Source organism: Hippopotamus amphibius, chromosome 8 (genome assembly GCF_030028045.1).
Source record: "Hippopotamus amphibius kiboko isolate mHipAmp2 chromosome 8, mHipAmp2.hap2, whole genome shotgun sequence".
Taxonomy (NCBI): domain Eukaryota; kingdom Metazoa; phylum Chordata; class Mammalia; order Artiodactyla; family Hippopotamidae; genus Hippopotamus; species Hippopotamus amphibius.
Window position 1 is genome coordinate 124,827,962 of NC_080193.1, and position 25,483 is coordinate 124,853,444.

Here is a 25,483-nt window from a genome sequence, read left to right on the forward strand (position 1 = left end):
GAAGCACTGAGTGTCCTCTACTGACAGAATGCCTTGGATCCTCTGAAGAGCTACAGAGGAAGTTCATAGGCCAGTGCTGCCTTGTCCAGTTAAAGAATCACCGTGAGCCTCTCCCGTGCCAGACCTGCTCCAGCTGCTACTCCAGGAGAGTAGACATGCCGAAGACGTGGTCCCTTCCCTTGGGGAGTTTACAGTCTAGAGGGAGGGCGCTGCCTTCAAGTTGTTTGTGAACTTCACCTGTGAAACAATGTTTCAGATGCTGTCCTTTCCCTGCCCAGTACTTTCTTCCTTCTAGAATTTGGGAAACCTGCTTATAATAACAGAAAGCTATTGGGAAGTTGCACAGATGGGAAGAGCCCTTCCTTCCATTTTCTTCATCCTTTTTGACACTCAGTTCCTCCTCTATCAGTAAGGATCATAGTTTCTTTACTGTGTTTGGAGTAATTAAAAAAAACCCAGAATGCATCTAGAACAATGCCTGCAATGGCAGCCAAGTAAAATATCATCCCCACAGTCTCCCTTTTCCCTTCAAAAATACTGAAGGGTTCTGTTTGTCCACAATGTTCTGAAATTTGTGCAGCCCTCACGAGGATTAGGGATATATTTCTGTGGTTTGACTCAGTTTTTTATCTCTCTGAAGTGGGGTGGTGGATGAAGAATTACTTGTGTTGGAAAATTTGAAGAGTGTCTAAAGACTCCTTACCTCCAAATAGCTCTCTTCTGATGATCCCTGAAATTCCAACAGAAATCTATTTCTTAGAGGTATTTGGTTTTTAGACTCCCTATTAAAATGCAAAACTTCTCCAAGCCAGAAGGAGGCAATGGAGTGCAGTGGAAATGGGAGTGTTTTAAACCATACAGACCTGAGTTTAAATACTGAGTCCTCCACTTTTTTGCCTTGGGCAAGTTTTTTAACCTCCTGACTGACCTTCAGGATTTTTTTTTTTTTCAGTAAAATGTCTTGGACAGTTGTCATAAGGCATATACATAATGTATGCAAAATGGTAGACAGTCAGTGAATGGTGGTTATTATACATGAGCCATCACATCAGCTTATCAAAAGTACCACACGGTAGGTATATAGGGAAGAAAGAGCCAACTAGAAGAGTAAAGAGGGCCAAAAAAAGGAAGGTGGACAGGCGTTCAAAGTACTTCCTGAGTCATAATTTGTCTAAGCAGGGGATCTGTGAATCTGAATATGAAAAACTTAAGTATTTTCACTAAATTCTAACTGAAATTTAACATTTCCTTTTATTATGTGTATAAGCAACAAACCCCAATGATGTCAGCAGTATCTGTGACTTTTTCACTAAATCATAGATTTTTAAATAACATATTATAGTGGTTGTAGATATTTCAAAATATCATGTATACTAATCACTACTTTAAACTTATGATAAATATTATTCTTGCTGCTGACACTTGCTATTTAATATATTAATAAAAAAGCACAAGTATTACTGTGCCACAAAATTGCTTTAAGAATGTTTTTATAACAGTATTTCAAGATGATTGTCTCCTTTTGCAATCTTACTCATTTCTTTTTGTGTATTCTGTGAAGGGGTCCATATAATATCCCTTCCAAAAGAATTGAAATCAGGATCCTGAAGAGATATTTGCACTCCCAAGTTCATTGCAGCACTATTCACAATAGCCAAGATATGGAAACTACTGTCTACTGATGGAAGAACAGATAAAGAAAGTGAGGTTATATATACAATGGAATATTATTCAGTCTTAAAAAAGAAGGAAATCCTAGCATTTACAATGCCATGGGTGGATCTGGAGGGCATTATGCTAAATGAAATAAGCCAGACACAAAGGGATAAGTACTGTATGATCTGATTTATCTGAGGAATCTGAAATAGTCAGATTCATAGAAGCAGAGAATACAATGGTGGTTCCCAGGGGCTGGTGGAGGGGGAAATGGGAAGTTAATTTTCCACAGGCCTAAAGTTTCAGTTATGCAAGATGAATCAGTTCTAGTATCTATAGTTTAACAGGATTGTATTGCACACTTAAAAACTTTGTTAAAAGGTAGATCTCATGTTAAGTGCCACCACATTAAAAAAAAAAAGTGCTACAGCCACTCTGGAACAAAAAGGGGTTCCATAGGCATTACTGGATGGTTAAAGGGGGCCATGGCACAAAACAAATGAAAGTTTTGTCTAAAGCAAAACCAGCTGGCTAGTGTAGCTAATCAGAGTCACTGAGGAGTTTATCTCCTTTTCTGAGGTTTGTTGGTAACAATAGGTATTCTTACCACTCTGGCCCTCTATAAATCAAGCAAAAGGAGTGGCAGCTATTCTATACATCTTTGTCTCTCTGTCTATCTGTCTGTCTCTCTCTCTATTTTTTTCTTCTCATTTTCACATCCAGGAGTGATCTTGTGGACAAATATGAGAATTGTGTCAATTAAATACATTACAAAGAGAAAGTTAAAAAGAAAGGTTGCTACTGTTTGACCTTGAATATCATATCTCTTTCTTATGAGTGGGAAGGAAATATTGTTAGTCCAGTGGGGGAACTGGGATAGACCATTTTATTATTTTTACTGAAACAGTTTTAATGTTCACTCTGTTCATTCCAGTCCCCTCATCTGTAAGATGGTCAAGACACATGGGGAGTGCTTTGGGGACTTTCTGCCTGGCTCCCATAGCTTCTCCCTCGACTTTTCTGGGCCTTTCAGGTGAGTTTTATTTGGGGGTAGCTGAAAGGGATATGAACACTAGTAACAAAGGCTCCTCTCAAATACTGTGATAGATGAAGCAGTATGGCAGGGTTAAAAGACCAAAGTATAGGGCTGGGTGCAGAGAGGAGAAAGAGAAAAGACCAAGAAATTTCACATGCAATTTGACCTGGAAAGAACTCCAGACTAGTTGAATTCCACCCTAAACTAGTGGCTTCAGTCTTTTTTGCTCAGGTGAAATAATTTTGAAAGATCCTTTGTAAGTTGACATCTAAAATTTTTATCATAAGTTTAAATAGTTGCAAAGTATATTTTAGCTGATGTACTGAATATTATAGACATGATTAAAACTATACTTTCATCAAAACTTTGGAGCTGCAGATTTAGCTCATTAAATTTATGGAGAGTGTCCATCATATAAATTAATTGGCAAAGCTAGTCCTTATTGTCAAACCATTCTGCCAAATTGGACTTACTTTCTGTCAGAGGAGAAAAATCTTATTTCATTTTTTAATTCAAATAAATGTGTTAGTATGTGACCCTTTGGAACTTTCTTGCTTCTGAATTCTGACTAAGAAATGAAGAAAGGAAAGAAGAGAGTGAGGGAAGAAGGAAAGAAAGAGTCCTGCCATGAGTGTTTCACCTCCCTTCAGTGTTTCTTTTTGAAACTCTCCTGCTTTTCTCTCAAAGGACTCTACCTCAGGAAGAAGCCCTGGAGGTTTTCACATCTCAGGACAATGCACCTGAGTAGGACTGTGGTGGGTAAAGAGTGTACTTTTCTTTTGCAAAGTAGGAAAAGGATTATTGGAGGGAAAAAAAGAGTCCTTGAGGCATGATCTTAGCAGATTAATTTCAGGAAAGAGAACATGTGGAAGTTGAAGATTTGGCAGTTAATTCCCCAAAGTTCTCCCTTCCCCTGGAAAGCCCTCAGAAAGTCTTCATGTACCAGGACAAATGTCCCTGCACCCCAGTTTGAAGACCACTGAGCTACTTCAACTCATTCATTGCAATTTTCCCCAGTTCATCTTGGCAGTTAGTGGCGGAGACCAGAACAGTCTACTGGTCTTGAACTCTGCACCACTGTATCCACCACTGCCCCAGCGTAGCCACAGACCATTGAAATCGAGGTGGGTGGGTTGAAACACTGTCACCCCAGGAATTAACCAAGTTGAGTAGATTCTTATTATTTTTCTTTTGTAAACTCCTTTTTGTAAAGTCTTATATTTTGTTTCACAAAACATAAATGCCCTGGCTTTGTTTTTCTGTTTCTTTCTGAAAAACACTGCCTTTGTTCTTGCAGTCCCGCTGAGAAGGAGGGGAACACAACTTCTCATTTCTATGCAGTCCTTGCCACCGAGCAGCAGTGGAGTTGCAACGCAGGAGTTGTTTGTTTGGCACGCTCAGAGGGAGAAAAGCTGAACAAGCAGATAGATCTCTTCCTTCAAGTCGTGTTTCCACACCCCAGTGGAGCAGGAAGGGGGTGTCCCATCAGTACGAGGGTTGGGCCAATTGCATTTTTCCCCACAGGCACGAATTTGCATGGAAATTGCTGCTCCGTGTTGGCAGGACTCTTCTAAACATTTCACCCAAAGAATTATACCCAACATGGGAGTTTGCCCTCTGGGCTGTATCTCTGTTGGACCAGGAAAGTAAAATTCCTCAATGAGAAAGGACTTGCCTCAAGTTTTCAGATTAAGGAATTACCAGCATAACACTCCAGCAGATTTTATCTGTCTCCTGAGTTGTCTGTGTAAACGTTGTAAATGCTGGGGTGGTGCGGGCGTTGTCGGGGCGGAAGGTGGATTAAGGATTTTGATCTTGTCTTAGTGACTGAAGGAAGTGTTAACGTGTTTCCCCAAACTCTCTGATTTTGGCAGGCAAAAATACCGACTGTACTCCAGGTTGGAGGAGGAGCAAAGTGGGAGCAGGGTAGGAAAGTCTGGCAAAACAGTGCAGCGATGGCCACGCCTCTCGCCTCCGGTACCTCGCCCCCGCCTTGGTGGGGCGTCCCACCTACTTCAGTGCCCCAAGTCTCTCCTTTCTCCTACCCCTTAACCTTGCTTTTAGAATGTGCCTGACATCCGGGAGTTACCCGTCAGTAAGGACTGAAGATTGCTGAAGCTTTTCCTGGGATACAGCCTCCTGTACCTCGGAGGTGGAATGAAAAGCTTGGCCTGAGGTTTTAGCCATTGTGAACAGGTGGGGATGTTTTTAGTTTTTATTGTATTTGTCGGTAAATCTCAGTATATTGGTAAGTGCCTACTCTCTCTAGACTCAAGGTTGGCCCTGTTTTTGACACCTTAGTCTTGTGAAATGACCAGAAATTGGGTCTAATGCAGTAAATGAGGGGTGAAAATGTCTCATTGTTGGCGGAGTCTCAGGTTGCTGAGGTGCTGGGTGGATATCTAGAAAATTCCTTCAGAGAGCTTCCAGCCACGGCCATGGTTCCTCACAGAGGGTTAGAGCCCGGGAGGTCCAAAGAAGGCTTCAGGCACCACTGTCAGCTAACTCTGAAGAGAGAGGTCTGAAATGTTAGCAGTTTTATGTTTGTGGAGATGAGGAGGGGCATTTGGGCACTGGAGTGGTCTGAACAGGGGAAGCTGACAGGGCTCTTCACTTGAAGGGCTTAAAGAGAAAAGACAGCGTGTGTATGAGGTGATATCAAATAGGAATAAAAAATAAATTCAATTCAAGTATGAGCCTTTGAAATAGTAATACATTTAAAGTTCCCTCAGGGGACAGAGGAGTCTACTAGGTGGCTTTTAATGCAAGGTTTAAAAGTTTTGCTCATTTCAGTTTTTCATAAATTGGTTTATTTGATGGGGGGTTGGGTCTTTTTATATAATCCTAATAATGGAATTCTGATAAGTGGACAGCATTAGAGAAGGGAGTGAGGGTTTGGACTGAAGGAATTAGGATGATGTGAATGAAAGCAAAGGAGAAGGTAGAGGAAAAGCCAAGGGGGAGGGGTAGAGGCTACGGGAAGGGCGCAATTTAAAGGACCAATCTAGTGAAGGGAAGGAAGCAGCTAATCTTCACCTTCAGGCATCAGGCAGGGATTGCAAACTGGCAGTCCAGAGGTCACACCTGCATGTCCATAGGCAAGGGCGCACGTCGTTTAAAAATAAATTAAAATTGTCAATAACATTCAAAACCTGAGAGATTTCACGTTAAAGTGTGGGTCTGTGAGTTCTCTGGGAAAATCAGAGGAGCTGGCACCACTGACCACAATCCTATGTGGCAGTGACCAGCCTAGGCTGAGAGGTGGCTGGCTCCTTCGGCTCGGGCAGGAGTTCTACAGTTTGCACGTGCACTCTTGATCGCCGCTCTCTCGGTCACCTCGCTCATTTACATCATCTGCTCTGCCTGTGTGGCACGTCATTTGTAAGCTCTGGACTCAGCCTGTCTTGGCCTAGGAAAGGGAGGCTGTCCATTGCCTGTCTTCCCGAGGGAGTTGCTGGTCGCTGCTGCTGTTCCTGCTCACTCCTCTGGTCGCGGTCATCACTGTAAAGGACATCAGCCCTGGTTGCTTCCCCTTGCGCTCCTCACCGCCTGCTCTCTTTTCCAGGCATAGCTCTGTAATATAGACCTTGGGCTGGAGTCTCCAGAAGGCTGAACCTTAAGTGAGGCAGGGCATGGACATGGGATAGTATATAAACCAACTTTGGGGTCAGCAGCTAGGGTACTTGGTTGCCTGAATTGACAGCCATTATTTTACCTCCCCAAGTACCTTCTGCTCAACACCCCCTTCCACCTTCTTTACATCTTCTTCATGCTCTTGAATGGTTGATTTCCTTTCTATTTTTTACCATATCATAATTATCATAATTCAGGGAAAGCTAATAAAATGCTAATGGGTACAAAGGAATAAGCAAATGGTATGTAGCATAACAGTAAATAGTCTATAGTAATGGAATATAATGTGAATGGTGTTTTCTGGATTGGTTGGAGAGGAAAGACCCCATGGGGCAGGAAGGAAGTTCTATTGGACAGTAAAGGGACTGAGTTGTAGACATTTAGAAAAAATCTTTCAGGAGAGAGGTCTTCCTACAATTGAGTTGGTCAAGGCCTGCTGCTAATGTCTATGGATCTCAGAAGGGAAAGAGTACACATCAGAGTGGGATATCAGGAAAGCTGGGGAAATGTGTCATGACATCAGGGAGGGCCCATATGGGTGGTGGTCACAAGCTCTTTGGAATGTGCTTAAGATCAGAAATTGGAAATGGTGCTTTATGGAAAGGAGTTTGCCAACCTTAAATATAAATACTGAATTAATAATTTCTACAGTAATTAAGTGTATTAATAAAGCTGTGAGAAGAGTAATTGTCCTATACCTTCAACAGTTCCAGAAGTGGTATGAAAAGTAAATATGTAAATTAGTGTGCTGGGAAAGTAATGCATCCAAGAAATGCATCTAAGAATACACAGATGTGAGAGAAGTGAAAACTCAGACCTGCACATCTTGTTTATTCTCATATTTGTGGTACTATGAATTCCATGCTTTGGCATTGTTATTATTTTAAATGAACATATTCCTATACCTCTACATAGTGGGGTGATTTAGCCCCCACTTCCAGCAGGGGCTCATAATGGGCATTGCAGGCACTCAGATTAGTCTGTCCAGGATACCTGAATTCAAATCCTGTCTTTGCAACTCCCTCGCTGTTAATCTTGCGGATATTACCTAAACACTCTAAGCTAATTTCTAAAATGAAGATAAGAATACATAATACATTGGGCTGCTGTATTAAAGGGTAAATATGTTCTTTACATATTTATATAGGGATTGAAGTATAAATATGTAAACCAAACAGTTTAATGTATGAGACCTAGTTAGTCTCAATAAATGGTAGCTTTTATTATAAGGTGATGATTTGTGCTGCTTTTCCTGAAAGCCCTTTTCAAAGGTCTCAGATTCTCTGGGTCAAACTAATTATGAGTCGATCAAGCTGTGTAGCATCTGGATGAGATGAGACTATGGGCAGAATACACAGAGATGTGATGGCTTTACCACTTTATTCTCTCTCAACACCTTTGTAAAGCATCCATAAAACCTGTGTTTACTGAAGAACCCCAGTGGGTAAAATTAGTGACGGAAAAGGCTGAAATGGATGGTTAGCACCAGGTCTGAAATATGGAACAAAGAAGAAGAGAAAGGCTCTTTATAGGCTCTCAGCGCATGCTTGGTGGAAAAGGAAGGCAGGAGAGAGTGAAGGTGCCTGGACTTCATGCTGGGCCCCTGCTGATTGTGCTAGGAAAGCGGTTGGCTTGAGTGACTTACTGTGGTTTGACCTTCGACTACAGCCTAGAAGCTAAATGAGCCTAATTAAGCGAGCAAGCAAGCAAACACTGCAACATGGGGAGCTGTAAGGGAACCCACTGGATCGGAAGCTTTACAAGACACTTTAAGCCTGGGGAAAGGAGGTTCTGGAGAGCCACCCAGTGACCAGGGAAGTAGCAGTGGCCTTGGCCTTGGCCAGCGATGGCAGTTTGCATGTTCTCCATGGTGAGCAGTGACTGGGGAAGGGCAGAGGGTGGAGCACAGTTCAGGCTAGAGACACCTGCTAGGTGAGCAGCTTTAGCCCAGAGCAAGGGAGGGGTTGTCTCTGCTGGTAAAGGAGCCTTCCTGGGCTCCTTAACTTTAAACAAATTTCTTCTAATGGTAGTTGATTTTCTTCTAATAAAAACTTTTTTGTGATTCATATGGCCAATATGCTTGCAAGTGAGGGAGCTGGTGTCAACTTATTGGGCTGTTTAAATTTCCTCAGGTTTCTGAACAGGGCTTAGACCATGATAATGCTGACCCGACCCTCTAGAAGGTGTCCTGAGAACCAAGAACAAGTGTTAGAGTTGACATATTTTTGAGATTTATCGGATACCTGGAGCTGTATCAGCCGGTCATCCTCGTCTTATTTTCCATGGCTCCACCTCCCTTGTTCCACTAGCTAAATGCAGATGACTCCCACCTGTGTGTTCAGACCAGCACCGGTACCTGGGCCAAACAGAGAGAGAGAGAGAGAATATTAACTAAATTATTAAGACCCTCCCTCCGACTTCCCCACTTCTGTGTGGACTTAGAAGCAATCAAACTCTGTATATTCTGACTTGGGGATCCAAAGCGTGACTGTGGGTTGCAGTATCCTTCTGTCCCAGGGTCCTCGCTGTGCTCCGAGTTCTTAGTTTGCCCTGGCACAGTCACTGTCCATACTGGTCCACCCTGCTCTTGCCCTGAGGGACTGTCTTGTGCGTCCTGCATCAGCCAGCCTCTCCCCTCCCCCTCTGCTGCATCCAGCCAGTGAAGAGAAGAGCAAGACAATGTGTGGTATTTGTTCCTGGGCTCCCTCCCTGCCAGGCCCTGTGTTGGCAGTGGCTGTGCTCCTCCGTAAAGGCCACAACTTCTGTTTGCTGGCTGTCTCCCACAGCCACAGCTGATGATCCTCTAGGTCAAAGCCCCTGAGAGACAGTTCCCACCGGCTTCTTCCCCTTGACCCTTCAGGCGCAGGGGCGGTAACTCCTCCATCTCCCTTGTTCCAGTTCCAGAGTACAAGTCCCTTGTTGGTTTTCTTTAACCCTGCCCCTCCATTGAAAATCATCCCTTCTAGAAACTCTTCCTTTCTGTTTCGTGTGTGCATCTGTTTTCTTCCAGGACCACATCCGATCTGTCACTTAAGCCCTTGATGCTTGTGTGGCTCCCCTAGTCCCAGGGTTATCTCCCTCGCTCATCTCAGTCAGTCCAAGGATGGGCCTTTTATTCTCAGCATCATGGGCTTCCTGATTGCTCTTCCTTAAACCAAAGCCTGCTTGACTGACACCTGTCCAGTCCCTCCCCGCTGAGTGCTGGCTTCCTCTGCTAGACTACACAGACAACTCTCCTAGAGCCATGGACACAGCCTCAGACCCCTAAACCCTGAATTGCCTTCTGCTTCTCTAGTTACTCTTTGCTCCCCTAGATCTGCTTAGATACCCTCATATCCTCAGTGCCCTCATCATGTACTCCTTCCCCTGCTATAGAGTCCTCCCTGCCACCTTCTCCTAGTCTGGCTTCTTCCTTCTTACCTGGTCTTAGTGAGTCTGTGTCGTTGATGGCACATCCCACCTCTCGCCTGTATCAGCCAGAGCTGTGATGGAGAGCTGTCTTTCAGAGGTTTTCCATTCAATAACTCAGGCAGAGTAGGAGATTTGATGCTACAAAATTGACCTCTGATACTGCCTTTAAGTTTGGAATGAAGATTTATGAGGTGGAGCTGAAGAGTTAAACAATTTTCCTCAAAAATCTGAAGCATTTGCCAGGGAACACAAACATATCATATTTTACATCACCCTGATTTGATATAATACTGTATGTTTCCCAAACATTTTTCTAAAATTTGTAGAACTGAATGAAAATGTATAATAAACATAAATGTATCAATATGTATATATGGCAATCTATTATAGTACACTGTATATATAACATATATATTTCCTCCTTATCCAAGTGTGATTGTGTACTCTTAGTCACCGAAAGCTATCAGGGCAGAAGGTACTGAACCCTCTCAGCTAAGAAGCATTAGCCCACCACACTGTCCATGCAGTCAGCAACCAGCCTCTACCTTGAGTGGAGCGTATTCCACAATGTCCATGTTTATTTTCTTCCATTTAATCTAAAGAATATCTTTAACCCCGTAAAGTGACATAAAGCCACTAAGAGAGAGTTCTGGACTTGCTGTAAAGAAATACAAGAAAAATAACACCCTGAGTGTTTGCGTTTGGAGGAAATTTCAAGGAAGTGGTTGGGGAAAAAAAGTCAAGTAGGAATGGGTGCGAGGCCATTGCCACCTTGAGGAACCTCAGAAACTTCCCTGAGAGGGTCATTCCAAAAATGGTAGGCATGGTAGCTGAAAGTGACCAAGCAGGAGGCCTATCATGACTTGAAAGGAGTTGAAGAGAACCGAGGAGGGTCTGTCTGTGGATGATGACTGTGGTACTAAGGTGGCGATGTTATTCATCATCCTGCAAAGAGACTGCTCAAAGCACCAGTTCAGTCAGCATGCCCGTTTCCAGCACTGTACCGACCCTCCATGCCAAAAGCTTTCCAGGAGCCATTTCTTTTCTGCTCTCTGTAGCAGTTACCCTGAGTATGTTCTGATAAATGAAACAAAGGGAAGAAATAGAATTTCCATCTAGAGCTAGCTACAGCTATGCAGAAGAGCCAAACAACGCTAGCTATAGCTTTGCAAAAGAGGCCAAAATAAGCGGCTGTCATGCATTCATCAAGTTCCGGACTGTCCCTAGTATTAAATCAATCCCATCAAAGCAGTTTTATTGCTGATGGGTAAATGGATTGAAGTAGATGTATAGCTTTAAAAGGGCTTGCCATTTGGAGTAGGAAACATGCTGTGAGGCCCATGGCTTGGCGCCATTCTGTCAGAGCCCAACAGTATTTACTGAGTAGCTTCCAGTTCTGTTGCTCCTGGGCTTACTTTGTTGAATTGCACTATTTTAAGAGTATTCTATTTTCCAAGAACTTAAGATCACACTCAGAACAGTTCCGTGATTCTGGTGGGTTGTAAAGAGCCGTGGTCATTCACTCAGAATCATTAATGTGTAGGCCAGTGCTCACTTTTGCTTAGCCTTTTGGTGACTGTAGTCGAAGGAATAGTATCTGGTCTAACTTTACTATAATAAATTATCATGTTGTTTCTCTAATTATCAATTTGACTTTTTAAACGTGAGTGACACATTGGAGTCTCTCATCTCAATTATTATTACTGAAATTTAAGTAGGGGTGAAACCAAAAATAGGCTTCTTTTTGTACGTGAAGACTAGCAAGGCATAAGTTGGGTTTATTTCCTGGAAGTGGTGATGAATTTACGTTGATCTACTTATTTTATTTCATCCAGTCACCATGCTTGTGTAATCAGTGGCAGGGGGTTGTGAATTCACCTGAGGCACATGAGAAGTGGCTCCTTTAGTGCAATGAGTTGAGAACAGTGGCGTACCTGAGCCCAGCAGCTACAAAGAGCAATGTTTTGTTCCCCTGATTTCCTGTGCCTCTAGGAGTATTTGTATTTTCTAGGAATTGGCAAAACAAGTAGAGGTGAGCAGCAGGAAACCAACTATCACTCATCCTAATGGAATGACTTTTTCTTTAGTCCATTACAAATTTATTACCTTTAAAATGACATTCAGCGTACTTTCTCAAGAAATTTCAATGTGAGACAGTTTGGGTGAATGAGCAGAGTTTCCCAGTATGTTCCTTCTTAGGAAGGAGCTAGCAATGATGAACCAGATAAAGTCAGTGTGTTAGCACTAGGCAATCCAACAGGACCAAATGCAGGATGCTGAACACATTTCTGGCAGAAGCAAAAATGGCTGACTCATAAATCAGCAAGGGCTTTGTAAACGTCTCATGGTACAAACTACTTTTTTTCTGGAAACCCTGACATATTTATTCTCATTCTCCCTCTATCTCTATCTCTGTCCGTCTTTCTCTTACGTGCGCGCGCACACACACACACACACACACACACACACACACACAAACACACACGGAGTTTTGAATAATTACTGGCACTTTTTATATTTTATTTTATTATTATGGGATCCTAATCCTTTTATTGACTGTGATAACTGCATTAGTTCTAACCATTCCAAATTTGAGCTACTTTATATGAAGATTAGAAATTAATTGTTTTTGAATTAGAACAATAAAAGGAAACAATCTTTATACTGCTTGGATTTATGATATAAAACTAATTATCTCATTAACCTTACCTACAGAACCATTAGCATGGTCAAAAAAATACAGGACAGTATCACATTTCAGTATACAACACTTTTTAAAGCAATTCATAGCTAACTAGGAATAAATTTTATTTATACAGATTCCTTTTTGCAAATATTGTATGCTAACTCATATATATGGAATCTAAAAATGGTACTGATGAACTCAGTGACAAGACAAGAATAAGGATGCAGATGCAGAGAATGGACTGGAGATCTCGAGGTTTGGGGGAGCGGGGGGTGAAGGGGAAGCTGAGACGAAGTGAGAGAGTAGCATAGACATATATATACTACCAGCTGTAAAATAGATAGCCAGTGGGAAGTTGCTGTATAACAAAGGGAGTTCAGCTCGATGATGGATAATGCTTTGGAGGACTGGGACGGGGAGGGTGGGGGGGAGTCGAGGGAGGGAGAGAATATGGGGATATGTGTATAAATACAGATGATTGACCTTGGTGTACCTCAAAAACTGGTACAAGAGTGTAAAGCAATTATATTCCAATAAAAAAAAAGTATCTGATAAGTAGCAAGTAGCAAATTACTACAGTCTTTCATGATTGTGCCTAGAAAGTATCTGGAAATTTAGCAGATTTGGTCCTGGGATTTTCTGTGGCCCTAAACAAGTCTTTTAGCTTTTACCTGTTTTCCCACTTGTAATGTGGGGTATCATTTTTAGAATCACAAATTTAAGATAATGAGAAATAAACATGAAGTTTAAGAGATGAACTTAACTGACCATATGCCTTTATTTTATTTTTAATAACAATGTGCCTGACACTCAGATGAAATGACTTGTCTACAGTCTTGTAGTTCATTGGAGCTTTGGGGGTTCAGAGGGTCTTTCTCTACACGAACTTGGCCTGAGCTTTCACAAGAACAGGGATTTCTTGGTGACAGCAGGTGGTCCAGGCAGGGGCAGTGAGATTATTCACTCAACAGGTCTCATCAGCCTGCCTATGGTTCCATTGTCCTTGCAGTCCTCTCTAAATTCAGTGACAGTGGGGAGGTTCTGTCATGCCTTGTTCACATGGGGCTGGTCCTCTAAATTTACATGGTAGTCCTTCCCAACACCTCAGCCATCTCAAAGAAACAGAAGCCATTTCCAGCTTATGTTCTGTAAAACAAGATGATTATAAATAGGACCTTCTGGGAAACTGACAATTTTGGTGAAGAAACCTGGTCCCAATTGTGGTTCTTCTATAACTAGATCTGCTATTATCTGTAGCCTTGGACTAATCACATGGCCTCTGGGCCTCACCTGTAAGGAAAGGATACTCTTGTCCACCTCAAGGGTATGGTGGTAATGGAAGGGAAATCCCAACTTCCCTGTTTCCTAGTGGTGTGTTACCTGGGGGAAGTTACTCAACCTCTCAGTGCCTCACTTTCCTCATCTATAAGATGGGGATAATAAACCAGTATCTACCTCAAAGGGTTGTTGTGAAGAAAGAATTACTACACGTCAAACACTTAGAGCAATGCCTGGAACATGGTAAGCATTCAATATATGTTATTATTATTATTATTATTATATAAAATTGTTTTGAAAGAAACAACTATATTAAGGTAAAGAATTATTTTTTAGTACCTAAACTGTAAATATAAGATTTGGGCTTAAACACATTTCTCATGATGGGGGAATCCATTGATACTTGGTAGAAAGGACTTGTTCCAAATATTACTTCCTCTTCATTTTACTTTTATCTCCCATTCTTTTTTATTGTAGTTTTTCCTCTTCTGCTTATCTTCTATTTTTCTTCAATTCTCTGGAAAATGAAAAGTGATGTTGAAGGGGGGAAGATTAAATTCTTTCAACTCCTCAGAAAATAGATGCTATAAAACTGCAATATAATAATGCTAACAATAAAAATATGTAGTCAAATCTGCAAGCAGCGAAAACAAACAACTCAGCTCTGTTTTTGGTGTGGCCGATGAAAGCCTACAAGTTTTTCAGTGATTTACAGGATACAGAATGCAATTCAGGTTGTAAGGCATCCCTGCAGTTTAGTAAAATTGTTGGGAGTGGGTGGGAAAGAGTTCTTTCAGATGTTGTCTCTCATGTATTTGTAAGTTTGAAATAACATAGAAGGTTTATTAAGTAAATAGATTAAAAGTGTGTTCAACTGTGAATGATATATTGGCTGAGATTAATACTATGCATACAGACTATTTGGACAGCCATTTTAAGAGTGGGTGTTGTAGAGGCTGACAATGATAAGGATGTGGGCTATGTGTAGCTGAGACTACTGAGAAGTGACTAGGAGGCATTTGGGTAGATATCCTACCAGTTCCTGGCATGTGGTTTCTGTCTAATTTACACAGCTGGTTCTTTGAAGGAGAACTCTGCAGGATACTCTACCAGCTGTCTGTAAATAATGGATGGTCTTACATAGGGAGGAGGACTCCGAGACCACCAGACAGTGATTGGTACCCACTGCCACCTCCACTCCTATCTATCTGTCTATCCAACTATCTGTCTATCATCTATCTATCTATCACCTATCTGTCTATCTACCTACCTGTCTATCTGCCTGTCTATCCATCCATCCATTCGTCCATTCATGATCTCAGAATCAATTGAATTCAAAGAGACTATTGTAGGAATTATCAAGAATCCACACTAAGTAAGGGAACACCAAATGTCCTAATTCACATTAAGGACAAACTGTGAAATGTGTTTGGATACAGTTAATCTCAGTGGACTGTTATGGTCATAGTTTAGTGGAGAAATCACTCATTTGCAAATTGAGAAAGTCCCTATTAAAGCTGTGTGATTTTACTGATAAGAGCAATCCCAGAAATTATACTGAGTTTGAGCAATAGTATACAAATTTAAATCTCGCAGGAACATGTTTATGCAGAGAAAGGCAGCAATGGCCTATTGTACCCATAATCTGTGCGCTAAAGAGCCCCGCATTGCACATTTACACAGCAGACCATGGCCTGACTTCAGTGGCAATGAGCTGTGGACTGAATGCTCATTGAGAGCTACCAGGCACTTCCCCTTACTTGGTAGTAATAGCTCCAGTGGAACCCTTACACACTTAGGATCCTAATGTAACAAGCAGGATGGAATGAATGCATTTCTGCCTTTAATTTGACAAAGTTGTTGTTGGTTTTTCCTCTTAAAAAGGCTCATTTCCATTGACATTAACTAAACACAAGAATTCCCAGAAATCTGAATTGAAAGGGAGAGTTCAAATCTATACTAACAATGCTATTTAGAATTTAGTCATGTTATAATATACCATATATCATATAATTGTCAAATATTGCTTTGGTCTGCAGACATAATTAATATAAGGTAGTCATTAATAGTGTGATATATGATCCAGGAGCCTTTAATATAACAAAAGCCAACTAATATTTATCTCTAATGTGCTATAATCTTTAGTCACATCACAAAGCATTAACAAAGGGTATATCCTTTAATGCTACACTCCCAAGGGTTTACTTGAACTTTTTTTCTGCTTTAATTAGCTTATTCATTTTAATTAAAGTACAGTGCAAAATTTACATGGTGTTTAATCTGAAAGTTAATCCTGTTTTCTTAAAAGATTAAGTGCAGTAATAAATATAAAATAATGGTAGCTGTATCTCATAGGATTGGTGTTTTGGCTATATGAACAACTTGTGCTGAAAATAGCAGAAACATAGATTTTCTCTAGTATTCTTTTGTTAAGACATTAATGCCACAAGAATAGCTTTTTAACCAATTAAGAGCTTCCATTAAAGCCAGATTCCCACCCTGCCCCCGACTCATGGATTTGCACATCTTTTGGATTTGAGGTGGAACCCCAAGACCTGCTGTAGTGATCCCACAGCCTGTATTCATATATTTACGGGCCATTCCCCTCCTAGAATTTTCCCCTCCCATGCCCAGTTCATCTTGACCAGGGAGTCTGCCTTTTTCCTAGAAACAAGCCTGCTTGTCACCAACATTCTTTTTCAGCCTAGCTCTTGTTTTTGTCTTTGGCAAATTCATTGTGGGCAAACTGTACAGCATACACCCCATGCTTCAGTTCCTTGACCTCCACATTGATGATGGCTTTCTCTTTCACTCTGACTTAGGCACTCACTTCCATGGTCACATTCTAGACTTATTGCCAGAGACTGTATTACCCTGAAGTCACTTACTCAAATAAGCCTCTCTTTAACCCTTACTTCCTTTCTTCCCTGCTTTCACTCAGCAGTATTTCATTAAGACCTCTAGTCCATCAACCTCCCCATTGTCAGTCACATTCATGTTATCAAATTTAATTGACATGTTTTAGTCCACACCCTACCTGGTTTACAGCAGCATTTGTCAGAGCTGTCAACTCCTGCCATTTTGAAATACTTTTTCTCTTGGCTTCAGTGACACTATATTTAATTAGTTTTCTTCTACTACATTGGCCTTTCTATCCAACTCTGTCTTAGGGACTTCTGTTTGAACTCTACATAGAATATCTCACAGCTTGGTCCTAGGCTTTCTTTTTTTCTTAAATCCTAAAGATTCAAAATCAATCTATATGGAAAACACAAGTCCACTCAAAGACTTGTACATAAATGTTCACGGCAGCTTCATTTACAATAGCCCCAAACTGGAACCAACTCCAAAGTCCATCAGTAGGCAAGTGGATAAATAAAATGTACTATCTAAACATGGAATACTATTCAGCAATAAAAAAGAATGAAAATGTACTACATGGATGAATCTCAAATGCATTATGCTAAGTGAAAGAAGACTGAAATAAAAAAATACCTACTCTGATTCTTCTTATTTAAAATTTTAAAAAATGCAAGCTAATCTATAGTGACAAAAAGCCAATCAACATTACTTGAGGCTGGGGGCAGAGGGAGGGATGGTCTGCAAAAGACCATGAGGCAAGCTTTTGGGGTGATGAAAAGTTCTGTATCTTTATTGTGTAGTGGTTTCATAGGTGTATATATATCAGTCAAAGCCCATGAAATTGAACATATTAAATAGGGGCAATTTATTTTATTTTATATCTCAATGAGGTTGATTAAAGTGCTCACTTCGGCAGCACATATACTAAAATTGGAACGATACAGAGAAGCTTAGCATGGCCCCTGCACAAGGATGACACACAAATTCGTGAAGCGGTCCATATTTTTAAGAATGAAATTAGAACACTTCCTAACACCGTACACAAAAATAAACTCAAAATGGATTAAAGTCCTAAATGTAAGGCCAGACACTATAAAACTCCTAGAGGAAAACATAGGCAGAACACTCTATGACATCCATCAAAGCAAGATCCTTTTGGACCCACCTCCTAGAATCATGGAAATAAAATCAAGAATAAACACATGGGACCTCATGAAACTTAAAAGCTTTTGCACAGCGAAAGAAACCATAAACAAGACAAGAAGACAACCCTCAGAATGGGAGAAAATATGCCAACGAAGCAACGGACAAAGGATTAACCTCCAAAATATACAAGCAGCTCATGCAGCTTAATACCAAAAAAGCAAATAACCCAATCCACAAATGGGCAGAAGACCTAAATAGACATTTCTCCAAAGAAGACATACAGATGGCCAACAAACACATGAAAAGATACTCAACATCATTAATCATCAGAGAAATGCAAGTCAAAGCCACAATGAGGTATCACCTCACACCAGTCAGGATGGCCATCATCACAAAATCTAGAGACAATAAATATTGGAGAGGGTGTGGAGAAAAGGGAACTCTCCTGCACTACTGGTGGGAATGTAAGTTGGTACAGCCACTATGGAAAACAGTTTGGAGACTAAACTACAAATAGAACTACCATATGATCCAGTAATCCCACTACTGGGCATACACCCAGAGAAAACCGTAATCCAAAAAGAAACGTAACATGATGTTTATTGCAGCACTATTTACAATAGCCAGGACATGGAAGCAACCTAAATGCCCATCAACAGAGTGAAGTAAGCCAGAAAGAGAATAACAAATACTGTATGCTAACTTATATATACGGAATCTAAAAAAAAATGGGAAGCTGAGACGAAGTGAGAGAGTAGCATAGACATATTTACACTACCAACTGTAAAATAGATAGCTAGTGGGAAGTTGCTATATAACAAAGGGAGATCAACTTGATGATGGGTGATGCCTTAGAGGGCCAGGACAGGGAGGTGGGAGGGAGTTGTGGTATGGAGGGGATATGGGGATATATGTATAAATAAAACTGATTCACTTTGGTGTAACCTCATGAACTGATACAAGAGTGTAAAGCAATTATATTCCAATAAAGAGCTTAAAAAAAAAAAAGGTTGGTTGAAATCTGTATGCTGACAGTGCTTGCATTTATTTCTTTAACATAGATCTATCTCATGAGCTTCAGACTGTAGATACAACTATTCACCTGACATCACCATTTGGATATTTCATAGAAATTTCAAACTTGAGTCTAAAAACTGAATCCTAGATTTATTCTCCACAGCCTTTTTTTCTAGCCTCAATAAATTGCTATCTCAAGGAGACCTCAAAATACAGTGGCTTAAATAAAACAGGAATTTATTTCTGTTTCACAGGATAGTCTAGAGATAAGAGAGCCAGTGCTGGTAGTGTGACTCTACATCCTGACCCCAGGATTCCATTTCTGGGTTCCAGGAATGCTTCAGTTTACACCATATCCCAGCCAGCAAGGGCAGGGAAAGGGTCAAAGAAGCGTCTGCACATTTCTTTTTTAGAGAAAAAGTGTCAGACACCCATTCTTCACAGCAAGGGAGGGTGGGAAATGTTGTCTTTATGTGATCATGTGTTCAACTGAAACTTTATTTCTATGGTAGAAGCAGAGACTCGGCGTTGAAGACCGAGCTTCCGGCTTTTTGGAGGGTGTATGGGGATTTGGGCAAATATGTTTTTGTAGGACCCCTATCTATCTATGCAATCTGATTACAAATCTATTACAAAATCCATGGGCCTATGTAAAGTAAAGTGATTTTTTAAAATAAATATGTATTTTTAAATTATTTATTTATTTATTTATTTATTTATTTATTTATTGGCTGCTTTGGGTCTTCGCTGCTGCATGCAGGCTTTCTAGTTGTGGCAATCAGGGGCTACTCTTCGTTGTGTTGCGCAGGCTTCTCATTGCAGTACCTTCTCTTATTGTAGAGCATGGGCTCTAGGCGCTCAGACTTCAGTAGTTGTGGCTCGAGAGCTCTAGAGCACAGGCTCAGTAGTTGTGGTGCACAGGCTTAGTTGCTCTGTGGCATGTGGGATCTCCTGGCCCAGGGATCCAACCCATGATCCTTGCATTGGCAGGTGGATTCTTTTTTTTTTTTTTTAATTTTTTAAGAAATTTATTTATATTTATTTATTGGCTGAGTTGAGTCTTTATTGCTGCACATGGGCTTTCTATAGTTGCGGTGAGCAGGGGCTACTCTTCATTGTGGTGCGAGGGCTTATCTTTGTGGTGGCTTCTCTTGTTGCGGAGCACGGGCTCTAGGAACATGGGCTTCAGTAGTTGCAGCACACGAGCTCAATAGTTGCTCCGTGGCATGTGGGATCTTCCCAGACCAGGGCTCAAACCCGTGTCCCCTGCATTGGGAGGCGGATTCTTAACCACTGTGCCACCTAGGAAGTCCCAGCAGGTAGATTCTTAACCACTGTGCTGCCAGGGAAGTCCCTAAAGTGATTTATTGATGAAGATTTAGAATAATGATTATAGAAGAGGTGCTTATGTATTTGTGTATTGTCTAATCAGTGCACAGGCATCTCTTTATGTTCTTTATTATTAATTGCATTGTTCCTGGCTAATTTTGTATCTCCCATGCAATAAAAAAGTAGCAATATTGTTATTGCTCCCAATGACATGACTCTTCAGAACTTTTTGCATTGAAACGGTATACCTAACTGCAGTACCCTAACACCATTTGTTTCAATACTGGTTATATTATTACTCATGACATGGTGTCATCTACCTTGCACCCTTGCATACTGGCTTTCAGCGACTCTCTGATTATACTGTGCTTCCTTGATGACTACAAATGCAATTCTTACCCAGAATATGCAGGAAAATGCAAATGGTCATTTTCTTGTAGTTCTAAATTTCCCAATCTTAAGTTTATGGCATAAATGTGGAATAACACATCTTCCAACCATTCTTTTCTTGAACTCTTCAGTTTGGAATCACTGCATTCATAGAATGTGGTCTCTTATAATATTGGCTGCACTTCTGCAGGGTGCAGGGGTGAGGGATCTGTGGTCAGAGAGGAGCAGTCTGTTTGCACAAGGAGTGTCCATCCTGCATCCTTCATCCAGCATAGCTTAAGACCTGAGAGCATGGCATTGCCACGTCCATGAGGACAAGAGAAGGCAGTGATTGGTAGGGAGTGTTGCTATCAGGGAGCAGTGGTCTTGAAAACCTTCAGAGGTGATAGTCACTCCTGCTAGTGGGCTTGACAAGTGTTTCTTTTCCTCTTTGGTTCAGCCCAGTGATGCAGGCTGCTTTCCTCTACTTATAAAAGTAGCCACCTGGGGCTTCTTAGGTGGCACAGTGATTAAAAGTCTGCCTCCCAATGCAGGGGACACAGGTTCGATCCCTGGTTCGGGAAGATCCCGCATGCCTCGGAGCAACTAAGCCCGTGTGCCACAACTACTGAGCCTGCACTTTAGAGCCCATGAGCCACAACTATTGAGCCCATGTGCCACAACTACTGAAGCCCGCGCGCCTAGAGCCCGAGCCCTGCAACAAGAGAAGACATAGCAATGAGGAGCCTGCGAAGCATAACGAGGAGTTGCCCCCGCTCACTGCAACCAGAGAAAGCCCATGTGCAGCAATGAAGACCCAACACAGCCAATAAATAAATAAATAAATTTATTAAAAAAAAAAAAAAAGTAGGCACCAGCTACATTTTACCCTGCTATTCTTTTTTTCCAGAAGATAGCTATAGAGTGAGACAATGTCCTCAATCTCCTGACTCCCAGCTGACTTTGAAGTTAAGCACCCAGTTCTTTTAATGGTAAAGATAGGGGATAACAAGAGGACGGTAAAGGCATCTAGAAAAAAATGACGAAGTTCTCATAATCAGGATTCCTGTGCTAGATACTGTTTCTTTAGAGTCTCCTAACAGAAAGTCCTTTTGGACTCTCACTCTTGGATTTAATTTTTAAATGTGGCATTTCTCAAGTTATTCCAAACACAGAAGACTTCTTTAGCTTCTTCAAGAAGCACTGTCTGGACCTGGTCAACCAGCCTTGGCAGCATCACAGTTGTCATTTTACTTCTAGTGAACAATGTGCAATCTGAGGCCTGCAACATCAGGTCTCATCACTTTCCATTGGATGGTGACCTCACACGGTTTTGAGTATAAAAGAGTCTGTAGGTGTCAGTACAAGACTAATGAAATCTGTCATCTGTTATATTTTATAATCATTATCCTGTGGTGCCTCACAGCAACATCGTGGGGGAGTGATTGTTTTCTCCATTTTAAAGATAAGCAAAATGAGCTGCAGAAAGATTAAATAATTTTGCAACGTCTGTCTGACTCCAGAGAACTCAGTGTTTCTATCTCAGTCGTTCTCTCAAAGGGAAGGAATAAAACACAGTTTGTGCTTCTTACCGTGATGCCACCAGAGAAACAGGTTTGGAGAAATTTAGACTAGCTAGTGCCAAATTTCTGTTTCATAGGCTGCTTGTTCTTGGAGGTTGTGAGCTGCAAAAGGAAATATACCTCCTTAGGAGATTAAACTGGACACAGCCTGGCCATCTGCTCACTTGGCAGGGGCTGACATAGGCTGCCTTTATGGCTAAGGGAGATGGGGCAGGACATGTCACTGGCCAACAGTGCTGCTGCCAGTGAGGCATGGAGGCAGACGGACTCCTAAGCTGACCGATTGCTGTCAACATCTTAGACTCTATGGAGTAGACATAGTGAAAATTATACATCTTGAAGAAAGGAATGAGGTGGAATCTTGATAGCAGTGAAGCCCCAGTGGTAGAAGGAGACCCTGTTTTGGCCAGCATCTCTGTGAGGTATTATTCTAGGTACTGAGGTTAGAACAATACACAAGAGAGTATGGTGGGGTAGAAAGACATTAAGTTTTAATGCACATATTTATTGAATTACAATTATGATCAACTCTATAATGAAAAAATAGTGTTCTTTGATAGCGTGTAGTGGGGAGATCTGAGTCCAGGCGTGGAGTGAATTTCAGGGAAGTTTTTCCTGAGAAAGTGACATCTAGAATAATCTCTCTGGGTTGTTTTTAACAGACTCTATAGATTGCTCACGAAACACCCACTTCTCTTCCCTTCCCTTCCTTAGAGGATCACCCTCCTCCATGTTTTCATGTATCTACCTTCCTCTGTCTAGCCATGTGCTTTAGGGGAGGTGACCCAGGATGTTGGTCTCGATTTATCTGAGTCAGTGAAGGTGGTCTCAGTGCCTTGCCATTGATTGGTTTAGGCATGTGTTAGGGCATATGTTATGATTTGGTTATTGAGACAAAAAGGAAGTCTGTTAGAAGGCTTTTGGGAATGGTTTCCTCTTCTTTACAAGGAAGAGGTGACCTTTTTCACCTCTGAATGTTGTCATGTCTGACGTTGAGTGGAGCTCGCTTAAGGACAAATCCCACTCCCCAAAAGCAGAGCAGGAAGATGGAAAGAATCTGGGTTTCTGTTGGCTTCCTTAACTGTATAAGTCGACGTGGAGCACCCCAGGCTCTGGAGTTTTCAATGTATTCTTTACTATGTGAGCCAGTTGAGTTTTGAGTTTCTGTTTCTTTGCGCCTGAAAAGATAACAGGAGTTATCCAGATGATGAGGGTGAGTGGGGAAGGCCACTCAGACAGAAGAACAATGCATGCATAGCCCTGAAGTGGAAGTAGAAAGTAGTCCCATGTGGCCAGAGAGCAATGAGTGAGGAGGAAGGTGAAGCTGGAAAGTTGGTGGGGGTTAGATCATGCCATTATCATCCTTGGACATTAGCTAGTAATTTATATTTGGACTCCTTACAGGCTTAACAGGCTTATAATTCTTCATTTGTTTTGGATGACTCCAACAGAACTCTAGATGATTCTTACTTTTACTTCTGTATAGTGGAGAATGGAAATAATTATGTACCTTGATGGTCTGCAATATGAACAAAACTCACTAGTAATCACTCAGTTCCCTAACCTACTTGGCTTATGCAACAGTAGCCTGAAGTGGTTACCATATTGTTGCTCCTGGGCTCACTATCTAATGGGAATGCCTGAAGATTACCCTACTTTAGAGGGTAGTTATGCTAGTTGAGTTTGTTATTGTAAAGCTGAAGATCTTTGTATTCCTTGGTCTAGAGATCGCAGGGAGAATCTGGAAGTTGCATAAAATAATGAGGATGGAAGTGCAATGGCCCTTGCAGAGGAATTCCCGTGTGGTCCTAGCAGGTGGGAGAGACCCAGAGAAGTAATAGGCCCATAATATAGCTCCTGGGAGTGTGGTTGCCAGCAAGCTAAAGTAACTTTAACGAGAGACCTGCATGCTCATCTCAACCTTACCCATTGTCTTTGTCTCTTCTGCACTTTAGGGTTTTGCTCGTTTCTCACCAAGCTCCTCTGGCTATCTGTGCCTTTTGGCAGGTGAGCCTTTTTTGGATGATAGCCTGCAAGATTTGAACTCTGGATTCCCAGTGTGGTATAATGTCCAGGAGCTCAGGCTTTGGAAGCAGATGCCATTTAGAAGCTGTGTGAACTTGAGTACATTATGTAACTTCTCTAAGGTATCGTTTCCTCATTTCTAAGGTGGTAATAATAGTAGTACTTAACTCATAGAAATGTCAGGAAGATCAAATGAAGTAATATATGGCAAGTGCTCAGCACAGTACAGATGTTCGATCTATGACAGCTAGTATTTAAAATCACTGTTGCTTGTCAACACTGTCGTCAGTATTCGTGGGTTGGGTCCTGATCCTCCTAGGAATGCAGTATGGAGGACCCTGTCACCTTTGCCATTGTCATGGTTAATATAGTGCCACAATACAACTATTTATTGAGCTATGTACCAGGCAGTCTACTAGGGTCTGGGGACTGAAGAAAGCAAAAACAAACAAAACAACCCCACAGTTTTCTAAGTTCCAGAAGGAATAGCTTGGCTTTACCATGAGCATTCATTTCTCACAATATGATCTAATCCAAGAATATCATTGTGATTGTTAGTCTGAATTTTAAAAACTGTGACTGTAAAAATCTTTCAAAAAGTTTCCTTGCAAAAATACTTAATATTTTGATTTTGTTCTTTGATGGGTATGTTGAACCACCTAAATCTACAGATTCATTACACAGGCCTCATATTCAAAGAGGTTGAGGTTGATTATTTTTCCCTTTCCTTCTTCCTTCCTCCCTTCCTTCCTTCCTTCCTCCCTCCCTCCCTCCTTCCCTCCCTCCCTCCCTCCCTCCCTCTCTCCCTCTTTCTCTTTCCTTTCTTCCTTCCTTCCTTTCTTTCTCTTTCTTTCTTTTGTGTGTGCGTATGTGGACCCTTCTGGATATCTCCAGCATAAGCACAGCTCTGAGCAAACCATGCTTTGCAAAGTCAGTTATTTGTTTTAATTCTGCCAGAATATTGAAAGTTTGCCTGCTGAACATTCTCTGAAATCAAAATGACATTATCAGGCTTCCTTTGCTTTTGATCCTGCTGCAGGATGGTGTGTTTTCCTAATGATGCAGAATCTCTCGTTAAGTTCAGGAAACAGGATATAAGGATAAGTCAATTGACTCAATTTATGGACATAATAAAATGGTCCCTATTACCTTCAGCAGTCAAGGCAAGACAAGGTGAAACACAGTGTTGTAAAGTTATTATGACAAAATAGTTTAGTATTTACCTGACCAAATAAAGTGAAAATACTGCATTTATTTTTGAAGCGGCATTTCAGACATTATGACCTAAAATTAATAGTGGTAGATGATCATTTATTCTGTCGCACAGGGATATTGCAGAGTTCACTCAAAGCCAGGAATATCTGCTATTAAATCACTGCAAGCTAAAAAAAATTTTTGAAGTATTTCCTCGTGTCTGCTCTATGTCTACTGTTGGCCCCACCGAGCCAGCGT

At 41.3% G+C, this 25,483-nt stretch overlaps 2 long non-coding RNA genes and 1 other non-coding gene across 3 annotated transcripts in view; all 3 read left to right on the top strand.

Moving 5' to 3' along the window:
- LOC130858230 (uncharacterized) overlaps positions 1 to 25,483 on the top strand; it is a 162,219-nt gene that overhangs the window by 116,844 nt on the left and 19,892 nt on the right. The gene's annotated exons all lie outside the window — the stretch shown is intronic.
- On the top strand, positions 2,591 to 4,213 carry LOC130858232 (uncharacterized). Its single transcript, XR_009055024.1, has 3 exons — positions 2,591 to 2,689; positions 3,380 to 3,447; positions 3,990 to 4,213. It is a non-coding gene; the product is annotated as an uncharacterized LOC130858232 (long non-coding RNA).
- LOC130859783 (U6 spliceosomal RNA) lies at positions 17,463 to 17,569 on the top strand. The gene has a single exon (XR_009055324.1). It is a non-coding gene; the product is annotated as a U6 spliceosomal RNA (small nuclear RNA).